The sequence below is a fragment of the Anomalospiza imberbis genome, chromosome 14, assembly GCF_031753505.1.
Source record: "Anomalospiza imberbis isolate Cuckoo-Finch-1a 21T00152 chromosome 14, ASM3175350v1, whole genome shotgun sequence".
NCBI classification, from domain to species: domain Eukaryota; kingdom Metazoa; phylum Chordata; class Aves; order Passeriformes; family Viduidae; genus Anomalospiza; species Anomalospiza imberbis.
In genome coordinates, this window is record NC_089694.1 from 1,876,208 (window position 1) to 1,898,677 (window position 22,470).

The following is a 22,470-nucleotide window of genomic DNA, read 5'->3' on the forward strand; positions in this document are numbered from 1 at the left end:
AACTCTCCAGAGAATTATGAAGAATGATGTTTTTACTCTACAAAGCGGGAGCTCAGTTGGAAAGGAGATGTTGCAGTTTTAGAGACTGGAGTGTTTGTGTGCTGATGTCAACATAGCAAAAGGTCTCCAGTCACAACAATGAAAAATCACACTGGCACTGTTGTCTCAGTTCTGCATTAGCATCTTGGCTCATCATTCAGAGATTTAGAGCAGAGAATAATAGTTTTCTCCTTCAAGTTAAGGTTAAAGAGCACATTCTTAACACAAATGTTTTGTATGAAATTTATTTCATTCTGGTAAATCTGAGAATAAACAAATCCTATCTCTAGAGCAATGCCTGTAAATAATTTATTTGAAAACATTTGCACAATCAGAAAAAAAACAGGGCTGAAGGAGGAGGTCATCTAATCCACTGAACTCTCTCTTAAATCTTTATCTGTGCTTAAAAATCTCAATGCAGTACCAGAAACTATTTCATTAGAGTGGCATGATGCAGTTCTTCACTAACTTAGAGTGAAGAATTGCCTACTTCTAATTCATTTCCCTGGCAGCAGGGAAAAGTCACCAACTTAGTCCTGTTCTGTGGGCATTGAAGTGAGGGCCTCCTTTTCTCTTTTCACCTTGCTGGGAGTTTTTGTTACATTTTGAAGTTTTTCAAGAGTAATTTCAGTCTAAAGGCCATAAAGGCTTTTGTATCTACTGGTATTTGAGCATTTTGAGTGATTTGTGTTGGTGATTTTTTGTGTCTGTGCTCAACTCAAGCTGGTTTTCATTTTGAATAAATTATTTTGATGATTCTTTTCCCATCTGGGCAGTCCAGTACCAAGCCACCCTTTTGGAAAGCGATGCAGCTTGGGTGCTTAGCTGTAAATTATAACCACTCCTCTGGATGTGTGTTAGGAGTGAAGATGGAAGCAATTTTAGCTGAACCAAGGGAAGATGGAAGAGGTTGTGGAAGGTGTGAGTATGCTCAGGGTGTTTGCTGTGAGGGAAGAAGGCATTGTAAATAGGTTAATGTGTGCTGCACCTACTACATCATCCAGCAAAAGCAGGGGGATTATGGTGGAAAGCTGCTCAATATGTATAAAGCTCCAACAAATGTTTTTTTGTCTTTAAGACTGGTGCAAGTTGAAAACTTGCTGAGCAAAAATATTTAGAAATAAAGGCAATGGAGCCGGCAGCTGCTGGAATCAATAATAAAAGGATAATCTGTCTTTCTTTGTGGTACACAAAGCAATAATCTGTTGTTCAGATTGATTAAACGCCTCAACTCTGCTTCGATTATTAATCAATCTCCAAACCAACTTATTGTGAGTATAATACAAAGTACTAGAGATTATGGATAGTGGTGATGGTGATAGGAGCAGGAGGGTGGGGGAGTCTTTTCTCCATCATGGGAACAAAATGGAGCTGAGGTGAGCTGGAGGGTTTGTGTAGATGGGTTTTGTTGATTTACATGTGAGAGGTTTGACTGCAGAATTCTAGAAGGGGGTCTAAATGTCGACTTGATACAAGCCAGGGTGATTTTGATCTCTGATTCACAAATGGAGGCAGTGCCGTTGGCCAGGCAGAGAAGGAATGTAAAATATGAGAGCAAAGCTTGGCTAGAAAAAGCCTGACCAGTTACCTTTTGGAAACATGATGTTGTCTGGTGTATTCTTTGCACTAATAATTTATTTAATTTCATTCTTACGCTAAAGCTTTTTTGAGTTGTGGACTAGCCAAACCCTTCTTCCTACGTATTTTGCACATTCTTGCAGTGGGGTCACATTATTGCCAAAGTGGTTTGTCAATTTTACTGGTAGGTTAGGTGTTGTTTTAAAAGGCAGTGCAGAGTCAAAATTTAATTTGTCTAAATGTCTTTTTACTGTCTGAAAGGAGGAATTTGGGTTTGCCTTTCTTTTTCTTTTTAACTTCTGTTAAGAGATTCAGATATACCTGTTTGACTGAAATTTATGAATCACACTTTATGAAATGCAAAATCACTTCCGGCCCTGAGCAGTAACCTTTAATTTGTCTCTTCTTTGAGATGACTAAATGACTAAATGACTTCCAGAGATCCCATTCAACTTCTCCTACTCACCTTGGTCATCCCAGCCCTGCAGGACTCAGAGAAATTGAATCAAAATATTCTCCCTGATGGGAACAGCTCCTCTGCCAGTCCCCTCTCTTTGAGGATTTGCACACATGCCATAAATGCATGTTTGTTGTGTTCCATTCTTTTAGGTTGTGGTTTGCAAACTCGTGTTGGATATTCAGAAGAATATTCACCTTTTGAACAGTACTGGCCTGCATGATTAATGATGGATTATGCTGACACTATAAATCTAATTGCTTTTTCTACCTTGACTTTTTTCCCAGTTGTGTTTAAGGTTTAGATTTCGTGGTTTTTGTTTGTTTGTTGGTTTGTTGGTTTTTTTGTTTTTTAATGGCAGGATGAAATAATGAAGCTGATGATAAAAATGCCTATAAAAATTCTGGCAAATTTATAACAGAACAACATGGCTTGATTTCTTATTTTTCTATCCATCTGGTCATTAGGCCTTTCCAACTGTCAGTGTCTAATATAATCTCCTTTAATAGCAGCATATAATTAGCTTTATGCTGATCAGAGGCATTTGGGATGGTGGTGGTAACATTTAAATCCGAATATCAAAATCCCAAAGAAGATAACTCAAACAGACATATGTCCAAGCCAGCATTCATGACTTTCAGTCCTGAAGTCTATAACCGGTGATTTAGGCATGTGAGCTTTGAACTGTGGTATGGAAATTTATCAATTAAGAATCCTCAGGAGTTCTGGCAGCAAAGTACAGATGTCTCTCCAAATGGTAATGTGGTAATATGTCACTTTTCCCCCCCTCTATACAGTCCTGTTCCTGCTTCAGATATTTCATTTCTTCTTACTTGTCTAACTTCTTCTTTTAAAAAGGTAGTGAAAGTCTTGCCATGGTTCTGTTAGGAACATGCTGTCCATTTTTAAGCTTCACCCAGAGCTCAGTGTATACAACCGAGTATATTTCCCTGTGGGTGTTTTGGGAGGTGATTTTGAGGTGAATTTGTGTTATTGCACCCATCTGATAAATGTTTTGCAAATATAACGGGGTTGCCATTGTTAGGCAGGAATGAAACTAGGACTTCATCCTAAAAGTTCCTGTTTCTCCCAGTTCTTTCAGAGAGCACTTGCTTTGAGCAGGTGCTTCCAGAGGTGTTCTTGCATGTGGAGTTGGACAAGTCAGGTATTTGGTCATAAAAGCCCTAAGTATGGGGCAGGATTTCAAGCACCACAGAAATATATTTATTGACTAGATCTGGCAAACTCTTTGGTTTCTTGGAAAATACTGGAACATCAAGCTCTGTATTCTGCTCTGCAGCCAGCCAGAATAAACCAAGCAGGTCTTCTGAAAATACATCTAAAAAAGGAAATACACCCTGACAAGTGAAAATTACATCTCCTGCATTACGGTTCTTTAGAACTGGAATTGTCTTTGAGTTCAGGCTTTCAGCTCTTCAATAAAAGATCACAGTTCCCTTTTTCTTCTCTGGCACTGTAACCCATTTGAGGATTCTGTCAACACCCCTTTCAAAAATGCAGAAATCTGTTAAGATTTGTAGGAAAAAAAAAAATCTATACAAGTTACCTTTTGCTCATAACTTGAAGTGCACAGCCAGAGCTTCCTGCAAGAAATGTTTCAGTGCTAGAAAAGGAAAAGCAGATCTGCTTCCATATGTTCCCTGTTGAAAGTAAGTAGTGGTAAACTCCAGGGTTTATTTTTGGCCTGGTTGTTTGCTCGGGGATTATTTGGGTTGTCCACTACTCTGTTCTGACCAGAATGTGAGGCCACATCTGAACTCTGACAGATACCAAGAGGGTCCATGCAGCTCTTGATGGCTGGATGTGAAGCACTTCTGCCCAAAGAGATCTGCCAGGATTCATTGCAGGATCTGTTCCTTACCTCCCTCCTTTAATTTCCTGCATCATTTAACCAGTGTTTTCTGTGGCAGAGCTGCTCTGCACATCAGTGCTTCCCTTTATGTTTGTTAATAAATAGCAGCTTCTGCTCCACGAGGATTTTTGGCAGGTGCTGGAGAACATAATCTCTGCAGGCTGCAGACACAAACTAAAGACAACTCCCAGATGTTTTAATAAGGAACCAGAACCTGGTAATGACGCGTGGGAAGCAGCCAGTCATTCACATGATGCCTCCCCTTTTCTCTTCCCCTTCCCAATAGATGTAGTTTAGGATTAAGCTCTTTCTCTGTTTTTCATATTAATGTTTTCTGGCTTTTCTCAGGTACTTCTCTCCAGTCAAACTTCCTTGTACCTCAAACCACCTTTGGACAAAGTGTAGTTTTGGTGTACAGGGTGGGGAGAAGGGAATGTTACAACCTAAAGTAAATTGAAAAATAATACACCAAAATAGAAGAGCAGGTAAGAATGTTCTATGTAAAGCTGTACTCTTTACAAATAGTATTAAATATTTTGAACTCTATTTTAATACATGCACCAAGCTCTATGGACAAAGCCATTGAAATATTGAGACCCTAAAAGGACTTGCTTTCAAGCTGAATTTAACTGACTTAATTCCTAATTGAATTTGGTTTTCTTTTTTAAATTCTCAGCTGTGAAACAAAAACTTTAAAATATGCCTGATGTTACATCTTAGAAGCCTTGAAAATATCCCCAGAGTTCAACAGAGATTTTCAATGTGAACATAATTATTGATAATTGGAGGCATGTGCCCTACAAGACCATAAGGGGAAGCTATAAATAGGATAACTCATCAAAAAAAGTCCATTCTTATTCAGCAGAACAGAAAAGTTTCAGTAGGATGGAGATAGTAGGAAAAAATCTTGTAGCAGAAGCATCTTCAGTGCTAGCTGGGAATGTGATGTATTTTAGGCTTGTTCCATTAACAATTCTTTAAGAAACAAAAAAAAAAAAAAAAACCTGAATAATGTTTCAAAACTCCATTCTGGCCTCTTTCCTGCTGTTCTTGGCATTATCTCTGATGCATTCAAAGTAGCTTTACCCAACTATTAATTGAATCTTTGGGGGAAGATCAGCAGAATTTTCACTTCTCAGCAAAACCAAGCGGCTATAACTTAAGGCTATCCTAGATCACTGTAAGAATATCAGCCATGGGAGTTTCACCCTGAAGAATTGGACCTCTGTGAACCTTTTTCTCGTGGCTGTCCCATGTTCATACATTTTGCAGTGAAAGGCACCTGGAGGAATGTGTGACAGTGTGATGCGGGGCAGAAATAGGGCTGAAAGAATTTAACCTCAGTATCAGTGGAAGTGAGAAGATGCATCACTTAGAGAATGTAGTGGTTGAAATTGCTGTAAATATGGATGATAAAAGTAGGAGCAAATGGATGTAAACATTAGTGAACTCCAGTGGATTATTGATTTCTCTTGAGTGGTTTGACAGATAAAATGGTGAAGCAAAATGTTCAACTGCATCACTTGAAGAAAATAGAACAATGTGGAAGGGAAGGGAGGAGATGATGAATGTTACTTTGTTAGAGAGGAGAAAATGCAATTGTTGTGCATGAGGTGTTCATCACTTTCCTTTTTCTGTTCTACAGCATTTGATAAACATCCATTTAGCTGTAGCAGGCAAAAATGTGTTTGAATTCTGGGTTCATGGGTCATCTTTGAAAGCATTACATCTTAATTGTATTAGCTTTTGTCTGGTTCTGTACAACAGTTTAATGTCCGAGGCTCCCAGCAGATGTCAGGAGAAAGCAGTGAGGAGTTTGACTCTGAACGAGGACGGTGAGGTGCACCTGCATTCCCATCAGGGCTAAACAGCTTCTGGAGCAATTCCACTGGAGGAACACACCACTCCAAACACATCTATCTCTTCAGAATGCCAGTGGAGCTGCCCTCGGAGGCTCTCTGTGATGGTACACGGGCTGGGAGCGCTGTTGTTAGGTAGCAAGGGAGGAGAGCAGACATGCTTTATGGCAGGCAGATACACACGGGTGTTTCAGGTGGAAAAGGAAAGGGAGCAAGCAAAAATGCAGCACATAGATGTTTTGACTTTAAAAAATGCAATCTTGCTTATTTACAGAGAATTCACTGGTTTTGTTCCTTAAAAATGTTGGTGAGAAATGAGGTGCAAATAGAAAGACTAGCTGGGAGATGGCAACCTTTTTAACAGCACCTTCACCCAGCCCTACAAAATGCTCAGTTAGTCTGAATCTCTTTTGTAGTCTCTAGCTTTTTGCTCTAGCACACATTTCTATGCACAGCATCATCCAGCAAAGTTTTTCCTTGTTCCTGAGCTAAATTACCATAGCAGATTTCCATGTGCTTTTGGAAGGTGACAGAGACAGCAGTTCTGTTTTCAAGGCAGGTTTCATGAGAGATCTTTGCTACTTATTACACCTATTCCCAGTGGAAGATTGCAATTACTATCCCACTTCCAGCAACTCTTTGCCTGAATCCTGGCAGCTCTTAATTATGTGTTAAAGAAGTCGTTCCATGCAGAGGAATTTCTCAGAGCAGATTGCCTGTGACATGCATTCCAGCCTAGAACGTCTGCAGCAGGGCCATTTGTCTTGTGCTTCTCATTGGTTATTTTTGCTTCAGGAGATGGGAGACTCTGCCTGACTTTTGATACCAGAATTTGCACTGGGCAGGAATTTCTGCTGCTGCTTTCACAAAGTGACTCTCCCTCTTTTTTTTCTTTTTTTTTTTTTTCCTTTTTCTTGCCCATTTTCTGTTAGTCAGATTTGGTTCTGTGTTTCTTTCTTTAAATGGGCCTCTTGCAGTCTACTGCTGAGTGTACTGCTCAGGGAAGCACAAAGAAATAAGTAACAGGCTTTCAAATTTCTGATCAAGTTTAATGTTAAATCTTATTATTCAGCTACATAACTTTATTACCCTTCAGTTATAAATGTTTTATTTTCTGTTTAAGTATTCATTAGCAGAAATGTATTAATGTCTATACTCAGAGAAATGCACCACAATGGCAGTCGTGTCGGAGTTGATTTCCAAATTAATTTCAAGCCTGCAGAAGCTGGCATTTAAAAAATGCCCTATTCCAAGTCATACTAAATCCAAGATTTTAAATGATGCCCAGCTTCCAGACCACGTTAAAGAGTAAAGATAACTGAGCCAGGGCAGATGCACAGATTCCTGGTCCAGATTAGGTGTAGGGTGCTGGCAGCTCTGACATTTAATGCAGGAGAAATCTGTTGCCACACAAAAGCAAGGAAATTCCAGTATTCTCAAAACATCTAGTTGGGCTATTGTGAAAAGATTTTTATGCATGATACATCTTGCAAGATTTCTGTTTCTGTGGGGAAGTTGGGCTTTATTGCATTGATATTTCCAGAGAAACTGTTTTCCCTAAAAACTTCCAGGAAGCTCTCGAGGTTTTACCACAATTAAATTGCATTTATGATAGGTTATTATTTCCTGCCTCATCATGGAGGTTATTCAATTATGGATGGTCACTCTGGGTTTCAATAATTCTTTCAGAATTTATATTTCAGCATGAAACTTAAGATGGCTTGAACTAAACCTCATTTATTAAAGGTAATTTTAACAGCACAAGGTCTGTTAAATTGTAAAATGCAGAGTTCCAGGAAAGAGATGATCACTGGGGACTGTAGTAGTAACTTGATTTTGTCGATTGACTGCCATTGATGGCTTCACCACTCCCTAATCAATGTTCTGCAGGAAACAGCTACGTGTGTGACTGCAGTTTATCTTTGTTTTCTTTTTCTGCTATTAAACCATCAATAGAATTATCAATGAAGGAGATGGCCACTTGTTGGAAAGCTCCCATCTATGGTGTAGATAGTAGAGAATGTTCCTGAAAAAAGCCACTGGTCTCCCAGCAGCATTAGAAGTGGAGATTCAGAAGATCAGATTAGAAGTGGAGATCAGCATTTGTGGAAGCCCTGCAGTTCTTCCACAGCAGGACCAGGCTTTACAGGGACAAGGTCACCCTGCTGCCCTCAGTGGAAGGGGAGTGCCCAGCTGCTTGGAGATGAGAATTACAGGGCTTTTTTCCTGCCTAATTAGCAATATTACTTTCTATTTTGCACATCCCTCTGCATGTGTTGGGAAGAAGTCTGCAGGGAGCTCATTATGTTCCCAGCCTTGTAGTTAGAGGCTTGCAAAGCTGTACCTTCAGGGGAGTGGGAGGTGCATTCCCTTGAAGGAATCCCTTATCCAGGCTGAAACACTGCTGAAAACTTGTAGGAACTGTGTGGGATGTCTCCTGTGGGGCGTGCTTTATCCTGCCCTGCGTGTTCCTGCAGAGAAGCTGTCCAGATGAATCTTCCTGACATATTTTCACTTTGACATAATGGCTGAGGGCAGAATTTTGGCTCAGATGTTGTCTATTGAGTCTCTAACCAATGAATGGGTTTGGGGAGAAAAAGGAGACAATGAAACCTTGCTTATCCCCTCCTTGGCATGATTTGTCAGAGCCCAGCGTGGTTCCATTTTCTATCAGTGCAGTTTAGTGTGAGGGTTTTTTATTTTTTCTCCCCTCTGTGGTGGAGCGTGGGTGAGGCACGGCAGAATCCCATTCCCAGCACTCTGCTGTGCTAACACACTCCAAGCAAAACAAGGAGTTTTCAAAGGAAGGATGTAGGGCAGGAGCTTATGAAACCCCTTTGAGGACAACAACGTGAACATTTGTTGTGAGAATGGCTGTGACTCCAAACCCACTTTGAGCTTTCTTCTTCTGAAGGCTGGATCCCTAAATCAGAGAGGACGGCCCAACGTACCTCATGGAATTATTTTGTGTAAGCAAGATAAACAGTTTAAACTGGAGGAAGCATTGTGCCATTATTTCCTGGCCACCATGGAGCTGTGCCAGAAGCTGCTCCTTGAAAATTCTGTTAATCTTTACTCAGTGGGGATGTCACTGTGGGAAGTCCCAATTGCTCAAGTTGATCAGCACTTTAAAGAGAATTATTAGCAGAGGCTTATAAAAAGATGTAATACTTTCCCCCGCAGATGAACTGCACCTTTCTTACTCTCACTGCCACCAGATAAATGATTTTGGATTTGTATAACATCTGTGGGCACGCACCATAATCCTCTGGAAAAAGCCTAATTTAAGTGATCACAGACATAAAGTGGTGTTATCACCATAACTTTCACTGGAATACAAATGCACAGACCCCAGAATAAGCCAGAATTAAAAGGGCAGTTTCATTTAACAGGACCTAATTTGCAAAATAATAGTTTTTAGCAGTTACAGTTGGAATATTGACATTAATATATATATATATTTTTGGAGTGTCAATGACATCAGCAGCCCTGATAGCTGTCTGGTAGGAAGCAGATGGTTGATAAGGAAAATGCAAGTAGAGGGAGACAATTAGTACATGCTGTCCCTTGGACTACCTGCATAGCCCAAAACTGAAAAATTCACTGATCTGGTAACACCCAGTATTGCTCCTGGAAGATGCTTATTGTGTTTTAGAGAAAAATGAAAATTTATTCACATAGGGAAAAATAATTGCCACAAATCTGTTTTGTTTTGTCACAAATAATTTGATTTGGGGCTGATCGGCCTTGGTGTGTTTCTGGTTTTATCAACATGAAATGCTTCTGTGGGGTGTAGAATATTTTGGGAAGCTGGTGAGAAATACGCTGTCACACAATGCCTGAATTATTATGCAGATAAAATTTACCAACTTCCCTCCTCCAGTTTATCCTATTTGGGAAGATGCATGAGAAATAAATGGCTGGTTTTAGTGGAAGTAAGTGCTACTTCATGTGGAATAAGCATCCTGTCATTTCCAGATTTACAGCAGTAGCCATTCTCCACTCCCTCAGCTCAGCCTTTTTCACTCTGCTTCTTCTCTGCTTTAATTGCATTTTTGAGCCTTTCTCACTTGCCTGCTAGCTTGGTTTTTTTTTCTTTTTTGTTTGTTTGTTTGGTTGGTTGGTTGTTTGGTTGGTTTTTTTCCCCCAGATAATCTGGGAGGTGAAGAATGACCAGGCAGAACTCAAATGCCATTTTGTTTTGCTTAATAGCTGATTAAAAAGGAGCTGGCCCCTCTCTGGTGCTCACGCTCAGTTGCTCTCTCTGGGGTGTTTGAAATTGAGTCATAATTGCTGATGCCAAAAGCTGTCAGTACAACGGGATAGGAAGCACTCAGCTCTTGCTAGTGTTATATAAGGTTGTCATTTTGGAAGAATGAGCAATGATAAAGAACTGTTGCAGTGCTTTTGCCCGTTTTCACAGTAAACCATGCTGTTCCTGTTGCTTGTTGGTCTCTTTAATAAATTAATTTTCTCCTCCAATGAAAGAATTCAAAACAAAGCCACAATTTAGGAGCAATAAGGCCACATTTTTAGAAATATTTTCATTAAACATGCTTGTTCCTGCATGCAGTATAACAATGTATAAAAAGATTTAAGGTTTTCATGTAAAACATGAAATTGAATGTATTTTTTTTATCGTGGCAGGTCTATTAGCAGCAATCTAGCTGTACATTTAAAAAGAAAATTCTATAAAACATTCTTAGCTCTGTATGTAAGACATATATTTACAACACAAAATGCTGACTTCCCTAATCATGTGTGATTTAGTGAGTAATATAAGGCATATTAATATTTATAGTGAAATCTTAGCAGAGAATGCTCTCACTGGCTCCTGCAGGATCGATGCTTTCGAGTGGACAGCAGCCTGCCTACTCTGAGAACTCATTCCTTTGCTTTCTCATTAACATTCAAATTACTTGCAGGATGATTATTGATGAAAATGGACACTGTACAATCCAACTCTGCGGCCACTATTGCTTTTCAGTAAGCAGCAATTTACTCTTGGCTCTCTGTAACCTACAAGGGAATGAAATTCTTCTGAAATTCTGCATTTCGTAGCTGTAGCTGCAGATCAGCCCTCAGAGCCCCAGCATCTGTGGCACCATGTGCTCCTGCATCCCTTTGCTGAGTCAATGTTCCAGTTTTCTGCTTCACCTCTTCCACTGCGGGGATAACAGCTTTTCTGGAGCTGTTCTGCACCACACCTGGCTGCTTCCTCACCCAGTGACTCGCTGTTTTGTGAATTATGCTTTAAAAATTTCACAGTGGACAGCCTGTGCCCATTAAACAGCCATAACTTCCCTGGGTTGCTCGTATGCCTCCCAGAGCTGGTACTTTTCTGTTGTTCTCTGACTGCAGCTATCAACTCCACAGACATTAGGGGAAGAAAATATGTTCAGCTGACACACCAGCAGAAATCCACCTGACTGCAGGCTCTGTAAATCTGCCTTATAAATGCCTCTTGCCTTTATAAAACACTGAGCAAACAAAAAAAGGGCAAATTCTTCTGCCAGGCAAGAAATCCTAAAGCAGAGAGGAGGAAGGCTGGCAGAGAAAACGTTGGGTGCTTTTGTTTACAGGAGCTGAGACTTTGTAAATTAAATAGGAACACAAAGGCAAGTGTGATCTTAGAGTATGGAAATTATTCATTATCTGCACATCATGGCAAAGCAGTTTTACCAGGCAAGCTGCATCCAAAGGGCCTGACTGTCAGCTGTGGGCTGTTCTTCTTGTGTCTGTCAAGTAGCAAAAATAATATTTAAGTGATTTTTTTGTGATTTTTGTTTGTTTGTTTTTTTTTTTTTTTTTTGTTTTGTTTTTTGGTTTTTTTTTTGTTTTTTTTTGTGGTTTTTTTTTTTTTTTTTTTTTTTTTTTTTGGTTTTTGGTTTTTTTTTTTCCCAGATAACAAAATGATGGAGACTGGCCACCACAAATTGGCTCTTTCTTTCAGCTTTGTAAGTATCCAGGTTATGTTTGATGATTTGAAATTCAGATTTGGTGTCTGGGCAAATCATGAGTTTGGAAGCAGAAGGGAATGGTTTCTGTGACTCATTAACCCCATTCCAAACATCTTTAGTTACAGGCAGATCAGACGTAAGAAATTAATTATCCTTGGCATGGGAGCTTTGACATCCTCAGTTTTGGAGGTAAAGCAATGAAAATCTGGAAAATGTAATGGCCTTGCTCTGTAGTACCCGAGAGGAGATGGATGTTGGAATAACAATAATATCTTACCTCACTTTTACCTGTAAATGTAGTTTGGCTGGTTGTTGTGTGATTTCTTAACGAGAGGACTTTGCTGTTCTCAGTACTTTGAATTCCAGAGAACCATTTCCCAAGGCTTTTCTAAGGCAAAGGTTTTCCTTTATTTGTCCTGAGCTTCTGCTGTTTCCTTTAGCAGCCTGTGGCTCATTTAATCCAAGAAAATTCACTACAGCCCTAAACCTACCACTGTAAACTCATGTTTCCATAATTCTAACTCTATTTCTTCTATTTCCTTTGCTGGTACCCCAGTCCCCCCTTTCCCCCAGCAGCCTGAGGGGGGAAGATAAATCCAGGGTTAAATTTGAGCTCCTCCCTGGGGTTTTCCATCTCCAGCCATCAGCTCGTGTCTCACCCTGCACAGTGCTGATCTGCTGCCTTTGCCACGGAAATCTTGGCATGGAAATGGAATACTCCATTGCCAGGATGCCCCCGAGCTTCTGAAAAAAGGAAAAGGAAAAAGCATCACATCCTGTTCAAATGGGACAGGGATAAAGGTCTTCTAAGCAAAGGCTCCACAGTTTTCTGGTCTATCAGCAGAAGAAATACACATGTGGATATTTTTCAGTAGTTTCATCTGTCATATTTCAGGTTTAACTTGATGTATTTGTATTTGACTTCGTTTTTCATGTTTAGCTTGATTTAAAGATTTTGGAGGAAAAATACCTTTGAAGGCCTATCTGGTTTTTTGGTTGTTTTCCCAAGTTGGCTTCTGTTCTTGATTAATCTTCTGAGCAACAATATTCTGTTTTTCACTGTGTACACACTCTACACATGATTTAAAATCCCAAATCTGAGATGTTAATATTCAAAGCCAGACTTGCATTACTGTGTTTATGACATAGAGATATTTTTCAATATGTTTGTACCAGTATCTGATTTTTAAATTACCCCTATTTTTGCAGGGGAAAAATATGTATAAAATAAAGAATTGGTTTTTTGTTCTTCTATATTTAGCAATAATGATTATGAGCTTATTTATATTCATGGATACTATATAAAGTTATTATTATTGCTTTATGAAAAAGCAAGTATGCTTTTTATTTTGTAAGAGGATACAGAGTCAACTTTATTTAATGCTCTCTTCTTAAGGGGCAAGGAGAACTCGGAGGGGAGGAAGTTTTCAGAACAGGGACTCTGGTGCTGTCACTTGTGTAATTTTAACCTCTGAAGGTCCAATAATGTTGTTTTTGCAGAATTCAGCCACGTGTTTGGTTCCCTTCTCTCCCTTGAACATTCTAGGGCTGAAATCTTCAGTTTTGGGGAAAAGGAATGTTTTGCCCTTTATCCTGTGAGAATATTTGATGATGCATCTCCTAAAACAGACTTGCTTGAGAGTAACCTGAAGTCACTCATCTGTCTTCTTGCTCTGGTCTGAATGGGTGTTTCTCAGCAGTTTATTTACCTACAAATAAATATTTGGTGGTGCTGGGCTTTGATAGAGCTCTCCCTGTATTCAAAGGAGAGCAGCAGGAAAGACACAAAAAAAAGGGAGAACTTTCTTTCCATTAGGAAAACAATCTCTGAAGCTGCATGTCATTTGTGGGCTTGTGAAAATCAAGGTGTGATTTGACTTCCACAAAACAACAATTCAGAAACAGAATTCAAGGAGGAGAGTCATGAGGTCAGTTGATGGCACAGACAGTTCTCTCTTTAAAACTGAGTTGTTGCCTCTGTTAGAGGGTTCTGCCTGGTTTCTCTGTGGCTGACAACAGAGCAGATAATGCAATAGCTGGAGCTCATCTGAGCTTGGATTCTTGGTTGGATCCAGCTCTCAGCTCTTCAGATGTTGAGTGACTCAATGGCATTTCTTGGGGTTTGATTTCTCTGCTCTCAGGAGGCTTCTCTGCAAACCTGGCAGCAGCAGAGCACCGTTCACAAGGAATGGAAATTCTAACACTATTTCTTTAAATTTTTCACTTGACTTATCAATGTTTTCCTCTTGCTGATTTAACTCTTTTCTTTGTAAGTAGTCGGACAAAATTCTAAGACTTTTTTTTCTCTTTGGTAACTGTTTCTTTTTGGCTTGCATGAGAATAATTTTCTTAATAATGCCACAAGGCAGAGCACTTGTACAAATTAGCCTGAGAGAGATGTGTTGAAACCACTGTGAGACTCTTGCATTATTTACATGGTGACATTCTGTCAGTGTACTAATGCTCAAAACTGTTTATATTCCCAGATTTAACAAATATGTAAATCAGGTGCGCATTTCCCTAAGAATGCAAATGTCTCTAATGAGGAAAGACAAACTTCAGAACAAACAAACAAAAGCAGAGAACATGTTAAACAACTTGTGTGGAAGTGGGGATAGAAAGGAAGTGGACTGGAGATGCTGGGATGTAATCCTTGCAGTCCTGGGATTGTTTCATCAGCCCATCTTGAAGCTCTGACAGATCAATTGTTAGCAGGGAGAGAGCTGGGGGAGGATGGCAGCCAGGCAGAGTTTTCCCACAAGAAGGAATGAAAATCTCTGGTTTTGCTCTTTGTGGCAGTCCAGGGAGCTGAGAGGATTGAGTTCCACTGGCTGCATTCGTTAACTCGGGCACAAAACCACTCCAAAGGGCCCCAGCTCTCTGAAACTCTTGTTTGTGTTGCAGTAATTAAAATAGCTGTTTGATTTCAGTGCAGAGGCACAGAATGGGAATAGCATCGTGGTGAATTGGGTTTAAGTGTTATGGAAGGATTTGAATGTCCTTCAGAGAAGCATTCAGTTCAGATTTCATGTCAGAACGTGGCCCTGATTTAGTAAGGATGACTGATATCTTTGAATCACAATGCTCTGGACTGAGTTTATGCATGGTGGGAATGGTTTTTATTGTGCTACGTTTGTGCTATGCTTGTTATTATGCACTGCTCACTGAAAACTTTATCTTCCATTACAAGCTGAATTCCTTTCTGAAGAGCAATTAAACAAAATTTGCTTACTAAAATAAGACATCATTTATTTCAAGCTAGCTTCTATTTTGAATTTTGATGGCTTCCTGCTAAATATGCAAGCTTTCTTTTCTGTGAAATTAGCTCAGTATCTAAAAATCTGAGTTCCTTGGTATTTTGTTTTTCATCGGGTAACTTCAGCCCCCAATGTTCTGGTAAGAATTATATTTCCCAATTATCAGCCATCTTTAAGAAGATCATTATGGTAAAATTAGTCAGACTTTTCCAAGATCTATGAATTATGGATAGTGCATGAGTAATAAATGGGGTAAAATGTGTTAATTAACATTCTTCAGTAATCCTTTGGCTGCATATTGTATGTAACTATTGCCTTCTCTGTCTAACTCCAGACTTTTAACTAAAGATGTGCTGTGTGTCTGTTACAGTCAGAATGTCAGTTGGGTTCTGTGCTGTGACAGCACCACGTTCCTGATGCTCCTGTCTCGTTTGTCTCTGTCATTCCAGAGCTGGAGTCGGACTAGCTTTAGCACACCCTCCTTTGTTAGTGCTGCCAGAGCTGCTGGGGAGGGATCGTCAGAAGCACAGCAAAACCATCTTGAGAAATGCTGTCTTGAACTTCCCATGTGCTGCTGAATCTGCCATGCAGATGTGGGTGTCAGAGGCTGGGGAGGTTCTCTGAGCAAAATTATGGCCTGATCAAACCTGTCCCAAGGCTGTGCCCCATGTCCCAATGTCTGTGGAATGACCAGCCATGACCTGCAGGGGTGACAGTTCCTTGGCATGGGGACACGAGGTGATCCCTCAGGTTTTAACTTTTTCTATTTTTCACATTCTGTGCTGCTTTAGTGTGTGGGTCTGGGCTCCATATCAGGGGATGGTGAGCTCTCTTCACAGAGCAGGGAGACAAAACAATTCCTTCTCCAGCTGGGCACCAAGGACAAATGATCCAAATCTCAGCCCAAGAGCACAAACACCGTGGGCTGGAGAGAGGAAAACAAGCAGGATGGGACTGCATGGGCTAAAGCTGGAATGGGACAATGAACTGCAATGTGCCAATGGAGCAGAGCTGATCCCAGTGAGAGCCCCCGGGAGCGCTCGTGCATTTTGGGACCATTTGGGTTCATCTTGGGTGCAGCCCTGGCTGGGCTCTGGTGCTGCCCAAGGTGGATCCATGGAGGAGATCCTTTAATAAATCCCTGCTTTGTTCTTTAGCTCTGCCCAGCCTCTGCTCTGGGGCAGCCTGCCCAAGGCATCAGAGGAGGCTATGTTGGTAACACCAGCCTCTCTTCACCCCACTTCACATGAAGGTGCAGCAAAGCTCTGCAGCAGCCAGCACAGAATTTCTTTCTCATTTCTTTCTCAGCACTCCCCACCCAGCAGCTTCCCGCTCTGCTGTGCAGTCACACGTGTGGGAGGTGCTGGTTTTGTGCTGGCTGAACCCTGAACCTCCTCTCTGCAGCAGTGAGGAGCCCGCAATGCCTGTGAGCTGCTGGGCAGAGAAAACCTGAAACTCACAGAACCCTCACTAGAAACTGGCATCTTACTAAATTGGTGCCTCTAATACCCCTAATGAATGCCTTGGCTGGGTCTCCAATAGAGCAGGAGTTCAGTGACTTTCTTAAGAATTATTCTGCACTGTGTAGAAATTAAACTGACTTTTAAGCAGTGTACAGTTGCTGTCAGCTAAAATGCTGCTCAGAAATCTGAACTGGCAGGCGCCCTTAAGTCTTGTTGGTTTGGATTAATGTTTTAAGTACTGCCAGAAATTATATTTACATTGCATAAAAAGAACCTTAAAATGTAGTTGCAGCACAGAATATTGTTTAAAGACTCAGAGCCTCCAGCTGAGTATTTATTTTTTACCCTAGTTTTGTAGAAAAATGTGAGAAAAAAAAGATATGTGACAAATTAGCAGATAAATGCACTAATAGTTTATGGTAGTAAACTTGTCTCGGGAGCAGAGTTTATCCAGGTTTTCCTTGTTATTTGCTACTTTACAAAAAAGAACTTACATGTCAGGAATTTTTTTTTTAAATTGATATATTAGGAACATCCTTCACCATTTGTGTTCTCTTCTTGTGTTCAAACTGCTCATTGTGAATATAAAATACATCAAAGCAACCAAAATGGAACATTTGGAATGAAGAATTCAGGAAAGAAAAAAATGATAACTTTATTAAATAGCCTGCCATTGCACCGTCTTTGAAAAAAGCTTTGATGTGATATGTTTGTTAATCTTAATTTGAAATATTAGGTTTTTTTCACCAAGATTTTTTTATCAGTTGGTTGAAATCCTTTGTGCCAGAAGTCAATGTGAATTGTCAGAGTTAAGACATGGATTTTAAAACTACAGGAGTCAAGAAGAGATGAGCATCTTCTTTGTTCCTGTTTGGAATGATTTCAGTCTATTTTTCTACAAATCAAATATCTATTTGATTTTAAATTATTTCAACCTTTTTTAAAATTTTTTTCCCTTTTTTAGGCTTTGTGGGCAAAAATAGTTCTGTAGTTCTCTGTTCTTTTCAAGGACAGTGGAAATGAGGGTTTTTTTTTCATTTCTGAGTTTATGGTGCTCTCTTTTTAGAACTAGTCCTTACAATATGAGTCTGACTGACTTCTCAGATTCAAAAATTCTCTGAGAGAGTGGAGACAAGAAAGGGTGTGTGAGAACATAGATTGCATGTTAGTTTGATTTCCTCATGAAAAAACAATTATTTCTTTTTCTAAAGACTTTCTTCCACAAAGATTTGAAGAGGTGTTTAGCAGCAGTAAATATGAACTCTTTGTGGATTTCAGTTTTGCAGGTTTGAAAAGCCTTCATGTGAAGGTGCAGCCCGGAGAGTGAATGGGCAATAATTAAACCAGAGAACTGGGAGGCTGAAGGGAACTCTTCTGCTTTGAATTTGAGGGTTAATAGCTTGTTTCTGCAGCTGTTGGAGTTTTTGGGATGCTCTGATGGTCTCTGTGTGTTTGTGCTTCTCCCTGTACTGAGGATGCTTTCTGTGCTCCCTGTCAGCCTGAGCTGCATCACCTTCCTCTCACTTTTGAAACTTAAAGGATTTCTGAAAAACCTTCATTCTCTGAGATCAAAAGCTGCTGTAAACCTGGGTAAGTTGGCTGCACTGCAGCTGTCTGAGGTGATATTGGTTGACAATCTACCTCCCAAATCTCTTTCTTGCCTAAAGTGTCTGAGCAGCGACTAAAGCAATGCTGCAGATTTGATCAGTATTCTTATTTCTCACCCAGATCTTAGCCCTGCTGCTTCACCCTTGATTTAGCTCTCCTCTGACCAATTATTTTTAAGAAGTAGCGGCTGTTTTTTGATCCCACTGATCCCAAAGGGTTTCAAATTCCTTTTTTTAAGAGTCATTTCTCTATGTTTAAATAGAAGTCAGCATGAAGAAGGAGGCAGTGCTTCAACAGGGGTTGAGCTGAATAGATTTCCTTTTGAGCTCAATTAGCTCGTGCTCTTCAATTTGACTGGGAGATATGATTACAATAACTGCAGAAAAACCAAATTCCAAAGTTTTGTGTCAACTTGAAACATAGTTATTTTTCAAAAAAACGTGGCTTTAGGTTGGTATTTTGCTTTGAAAAATGAATTGTGGACCTTCCCAATATTGAGATGTTCCAAATTTGGAAGTCCCTGTCTTATTTTAAAAGGTCTCTTGGGCTGCTGTCTGCTGTCCTACAGGCAGATGAGGAACTCCTCCAAGTGGTTTATTTTCAAGTATGGCCTTTTAAGACTGGATTATATCTACCCCAAATTCCTGTGCTGGTTTAGCCGAGGTGGAGCCCTGGGCTGTGCTGCTGTGCCTGGCTGCCAGCACTGCCCCTGGGCAGAAAGCTCTGCCCACAGCCAGAGCCTGATTGCTCACTCTGTCCTGGAGAAAGCTCGGGGAGAGACAAGCTTTCATTTGGGAAGCAGACAGAGAATCCTGTGTGTTCATCTCAGCTGCTCCAGTAAGAGCAAAATAATCTGAGAAGGAAAGAGGAATCAGAGCAGGCATCCTCCTGCTCGCCCACTTGGTGCCTATCAGCCAGTTTGTGTGAGCAGGGGAATCATGCATGAAGAGTGTCTCCTCTGGAAAAGATTTATGACATGCTCATTCCAGCTTGTTTCCTTGCTTTGTTTCATTTTGTTAATGAAAGAAAAGGCTGACACGTTCCTCTGTGGCTGCTGTCTTCAGGAATATTCAGGGTTGTCCCACTGATTTAAGATTTTCATGTTAATACCAAAAGTAATCAGCATGAAATTGCCAAAACAGAGGCACCCTTTCTGTTTTGGCTATAAAAATGCAGAATAAACAACTTCTGTCTTAAGCACATGATGGGTTAATTGCTCATGAAGTGATCATTATCTTGCAAATACAACTTAGAGCTCGGGGAAAATGAAAAAAAAAAAAAATACCATGCTGTTATTTTTCTTTATTATTGGAAGACATTCCATGGAGTCAATGAATGCAGAGAATGTTGGACAAGTGTTTAAAGAGATTATGGTACTGTTTGGGAAGGATTTTCAGAGAAAACTGGAGAAGCTATTACACAGTGTGCTACTTCATATTTAGAAGGTTATAAAAACTTACAGAATAGGTAAAAAGATCGAATAAACAAATACTTTTATGCCTGCTGAACCATGGGGAGTTTGCCTAAATAAGAGAGACATAAGCTTTTCATTTTTAATACAAGTAGGATTTCTTTCAAGTACCACTTTGTGTGACATAACAACTGCAGATCATAGAAAATATGGCTGAAAGAAACTTTTCAGCTTTTTTTTTCCAGTTTATTGCTCTTCCATAAGAAAATATGAACTAAACTATTTGTGATCAATAGTTACTCTGTTTTCTAAATATCCTTTTTTACCTCCATCGCCCCATGCTTCTTTTCTCCCTTTTTTTCACTTTTAAATTGAACTCTAAACTAGTTCACTGTACCAGGTTACAAACACATGATGATTTGGACATAAAAAAGGAAATTCATGAGAGCCGTAAGAAACTTTGCAAAGTAAGTCATGTATATAGTAAAAGTTGGATTTTTAAACTCTGTCTTCAAGGGTATTTAGGGAGAAGAAGAAATGACTGCCAGAAATGTCTAGTTTTTTATGCTTAACAACCTTTTACTATGAACAAATAAAGATTTCTAGCTGTGTGCAGCATCTGTGTTTGAAAAGGACCAGACACTGAGAAGGTTTTATAAAATGAGTCTTTGATTCTAGAAGGAAATAGGAATTGTGGACGAGCCCATTATGCTTTTAGTATCTCTCCCCATTTCTGCACCCCCTCCTCAGTCAAATCCATTTGGAAAAATGGTGAAATTTGTGGAGCTCAATAATGCTGAAGGATTGTCTTAAGAAAACAGCTCATGTCTGAGCCCACCATTTGGGGTCTGTATGAGGAGCCATGGGTGAACCAGAAATTCTGACAAAGCCACAGGAAATCAGTGGAGATGTGAGCAGAAGGTGAGGGCAGTTCTGTGGGAATGGGACTTAGAAATGTTGGCTTTAAAGCCAATGTCCTGTTGAACTGAAATGGACTCTAGGAGTGTCTGAAAAATATCCCTAATGTGAGGAATAAAACAACAGAGCAATGCTGCTTTAAATGCTTCTGTCTGAAAGCAAAGCTCTGCCAGCCTTGGCATTAAAATGGGGCATTTCCCATTTGCTGGGGTTTCTGTGATTGTTAGCAATTTCCCTGTGGTGACTTGTACCCATTAGCACTGGGGGAGTGAAATCCAGTGCAGTGAGCACTGGGAAGAGCCCTGGAGCCCCAGGTCCCTGCCACTTTGGTACAACATTAGAGCATGTCGTGGTGGGTGTGTTTTTATGTCACAGTCACAGAGTTAAGTAGGATAACATCACTGTGTCAGGGTAGAGGGACAATAAATGCATAAGAGCTGTTATTAGGCACTGGAAGCACAAAATAAATCTGTTTCCAAGAACACCATTGTGAATGAGAAAGGAGAGAGAGAATTATCCCTTGCTGGTGGCTTTTAGCATAGCAGGGTCAGCTGCTTTTCTCCCCCTTCTGTTCCTCAGGAGTTCTCCAGAAAAGAGACTCTTATACAGATTGTTAGCTCGGCAGGGAAAGTCAGGTGTCCAATTTTGTTACGTTTGTTCTTACTCAAGATTCTGTACACTGTATTTATGGTAAATAAACCAGTGCTTATGGCAGATTTGCATAGTATTTGCTCTGACAACAATGTTGGTTTTGCCCAGTGTTTTGGAACCTCCAGAAAACTGGGGAGGAAAGGGCCCCCAGGTTACTTATACACTTCTGTTGATCTATTTGTAATTTCTAATTGACAGCTCTACATTTCAATATTTAACTACTGCACTGTTGTTCTTGATCCATTGCCCTCTCTCGTTTCCAGAAACTGGATGTGTGAACTTGAAATAACCTTTGAAGTGATCACCCTGGAAAGAACAGAGAGTTCCATGTGAAAAGACATTGAAGTCAGTTCATGTGATGCACGCTTTTGGGTTCCCATTTCCCACAGGAACACATCAGAAGACAAGGTACTTTGTTAACTTAACCAAGCACGAACTTGTCTTACAATTTTCCCATTGGGTTCCAGTGGGACATGAATATTTTGTTTCCTAATCAGCACAATTACCCCGGAGCTCACGTTGCAGTGTGTCACTGCCATGGCAGCATTTGTAAACCAAGATTGTTTAAAGAAAAGACTCAGTTCTTGAGTGACTGTTTCACAGTTAATCATTGCTGGATTTTACAACACACCTTCAATATACCTATTTTGAGCTGATCTGGCTGGTCTGCTGAAAGGGACTTGAATGGTGTGTAGCAGAATATTCTATTGCAGCACCGACTAACAGAATATTGTTGATGGCAATTAGAGGATTCTCAGACACATTGTGAAATGTCATCTAGTAAAAAAGGCAGTAGTGATGGGTGTCAGAGTTTGCAATGCTCACCTTGGTGGCAAAACTCTTATCATGCTTTTTGTTGTCACTTGGGCAGTTACTGTCACCAGCCTCTTCCTAATGGAAGCCTTATTTTTTTATGTAGCAGAAGCCACCACTTGTGTCCCTGAATGTGTGCTTGCATGCACATATATATATATATATATATATATATATAATATATTGTTATTTATATAATAATTACGTATAATCATTATTCCATTTATCCTTGATGGCGTCTGGTTTAACAAAAAAGGACAAATGAGTATTTCACACTCCTGAGCATAGGAAAGGAGTCTTGGACTGAAGGCTGACTGGGAAACTCTCACATGATTTTCATGCTCATGAACATAGCCAGAAACCAGAATTTAAATCGCTGTAAGGTTTGGTAAGTATTTTAAACACGACTTTTGGAACCTCAGTTTATATCTGCAATACATGGACTGTATTTAGTTTCAGATCTTTGGACAAGGGGTCAACTCTTAATGTTTGGATGGCAGCAAGCACAGGCCTCTATTTGTACCTGCAGACCAGGGAAATTACTGCAAAATATATCTCTAATTCTAGGAATAATGTCATCCCT

At 40.0% G+C, this 22,470-nt stretch overlaps 1 long non-coding RNA gene across 1 annotated transcript in view; it reads left to right on the top strand.

Annotated features, from left to right (window-relative positions):
- The window catches only part of LOC137482303 (uncharacterized), a 79,700-nt gene that overhangs the window by 47,818 nt on the left and 9,412 nt on the right, over positions 1-22,470 (top strand). Inside the window, exons 2-3 of the long non-coding RNA XR_011003991.1 lie at positions 11,711-11,763; positions 21,338-21,482. This is a non-coding gene — a long non-coding RNA (uncharacterized lncRNA). The remainder of the gene's footprint in view (positions 1-11,710; positions 11,764-21,337; positions 21,483-22,470) is intronic.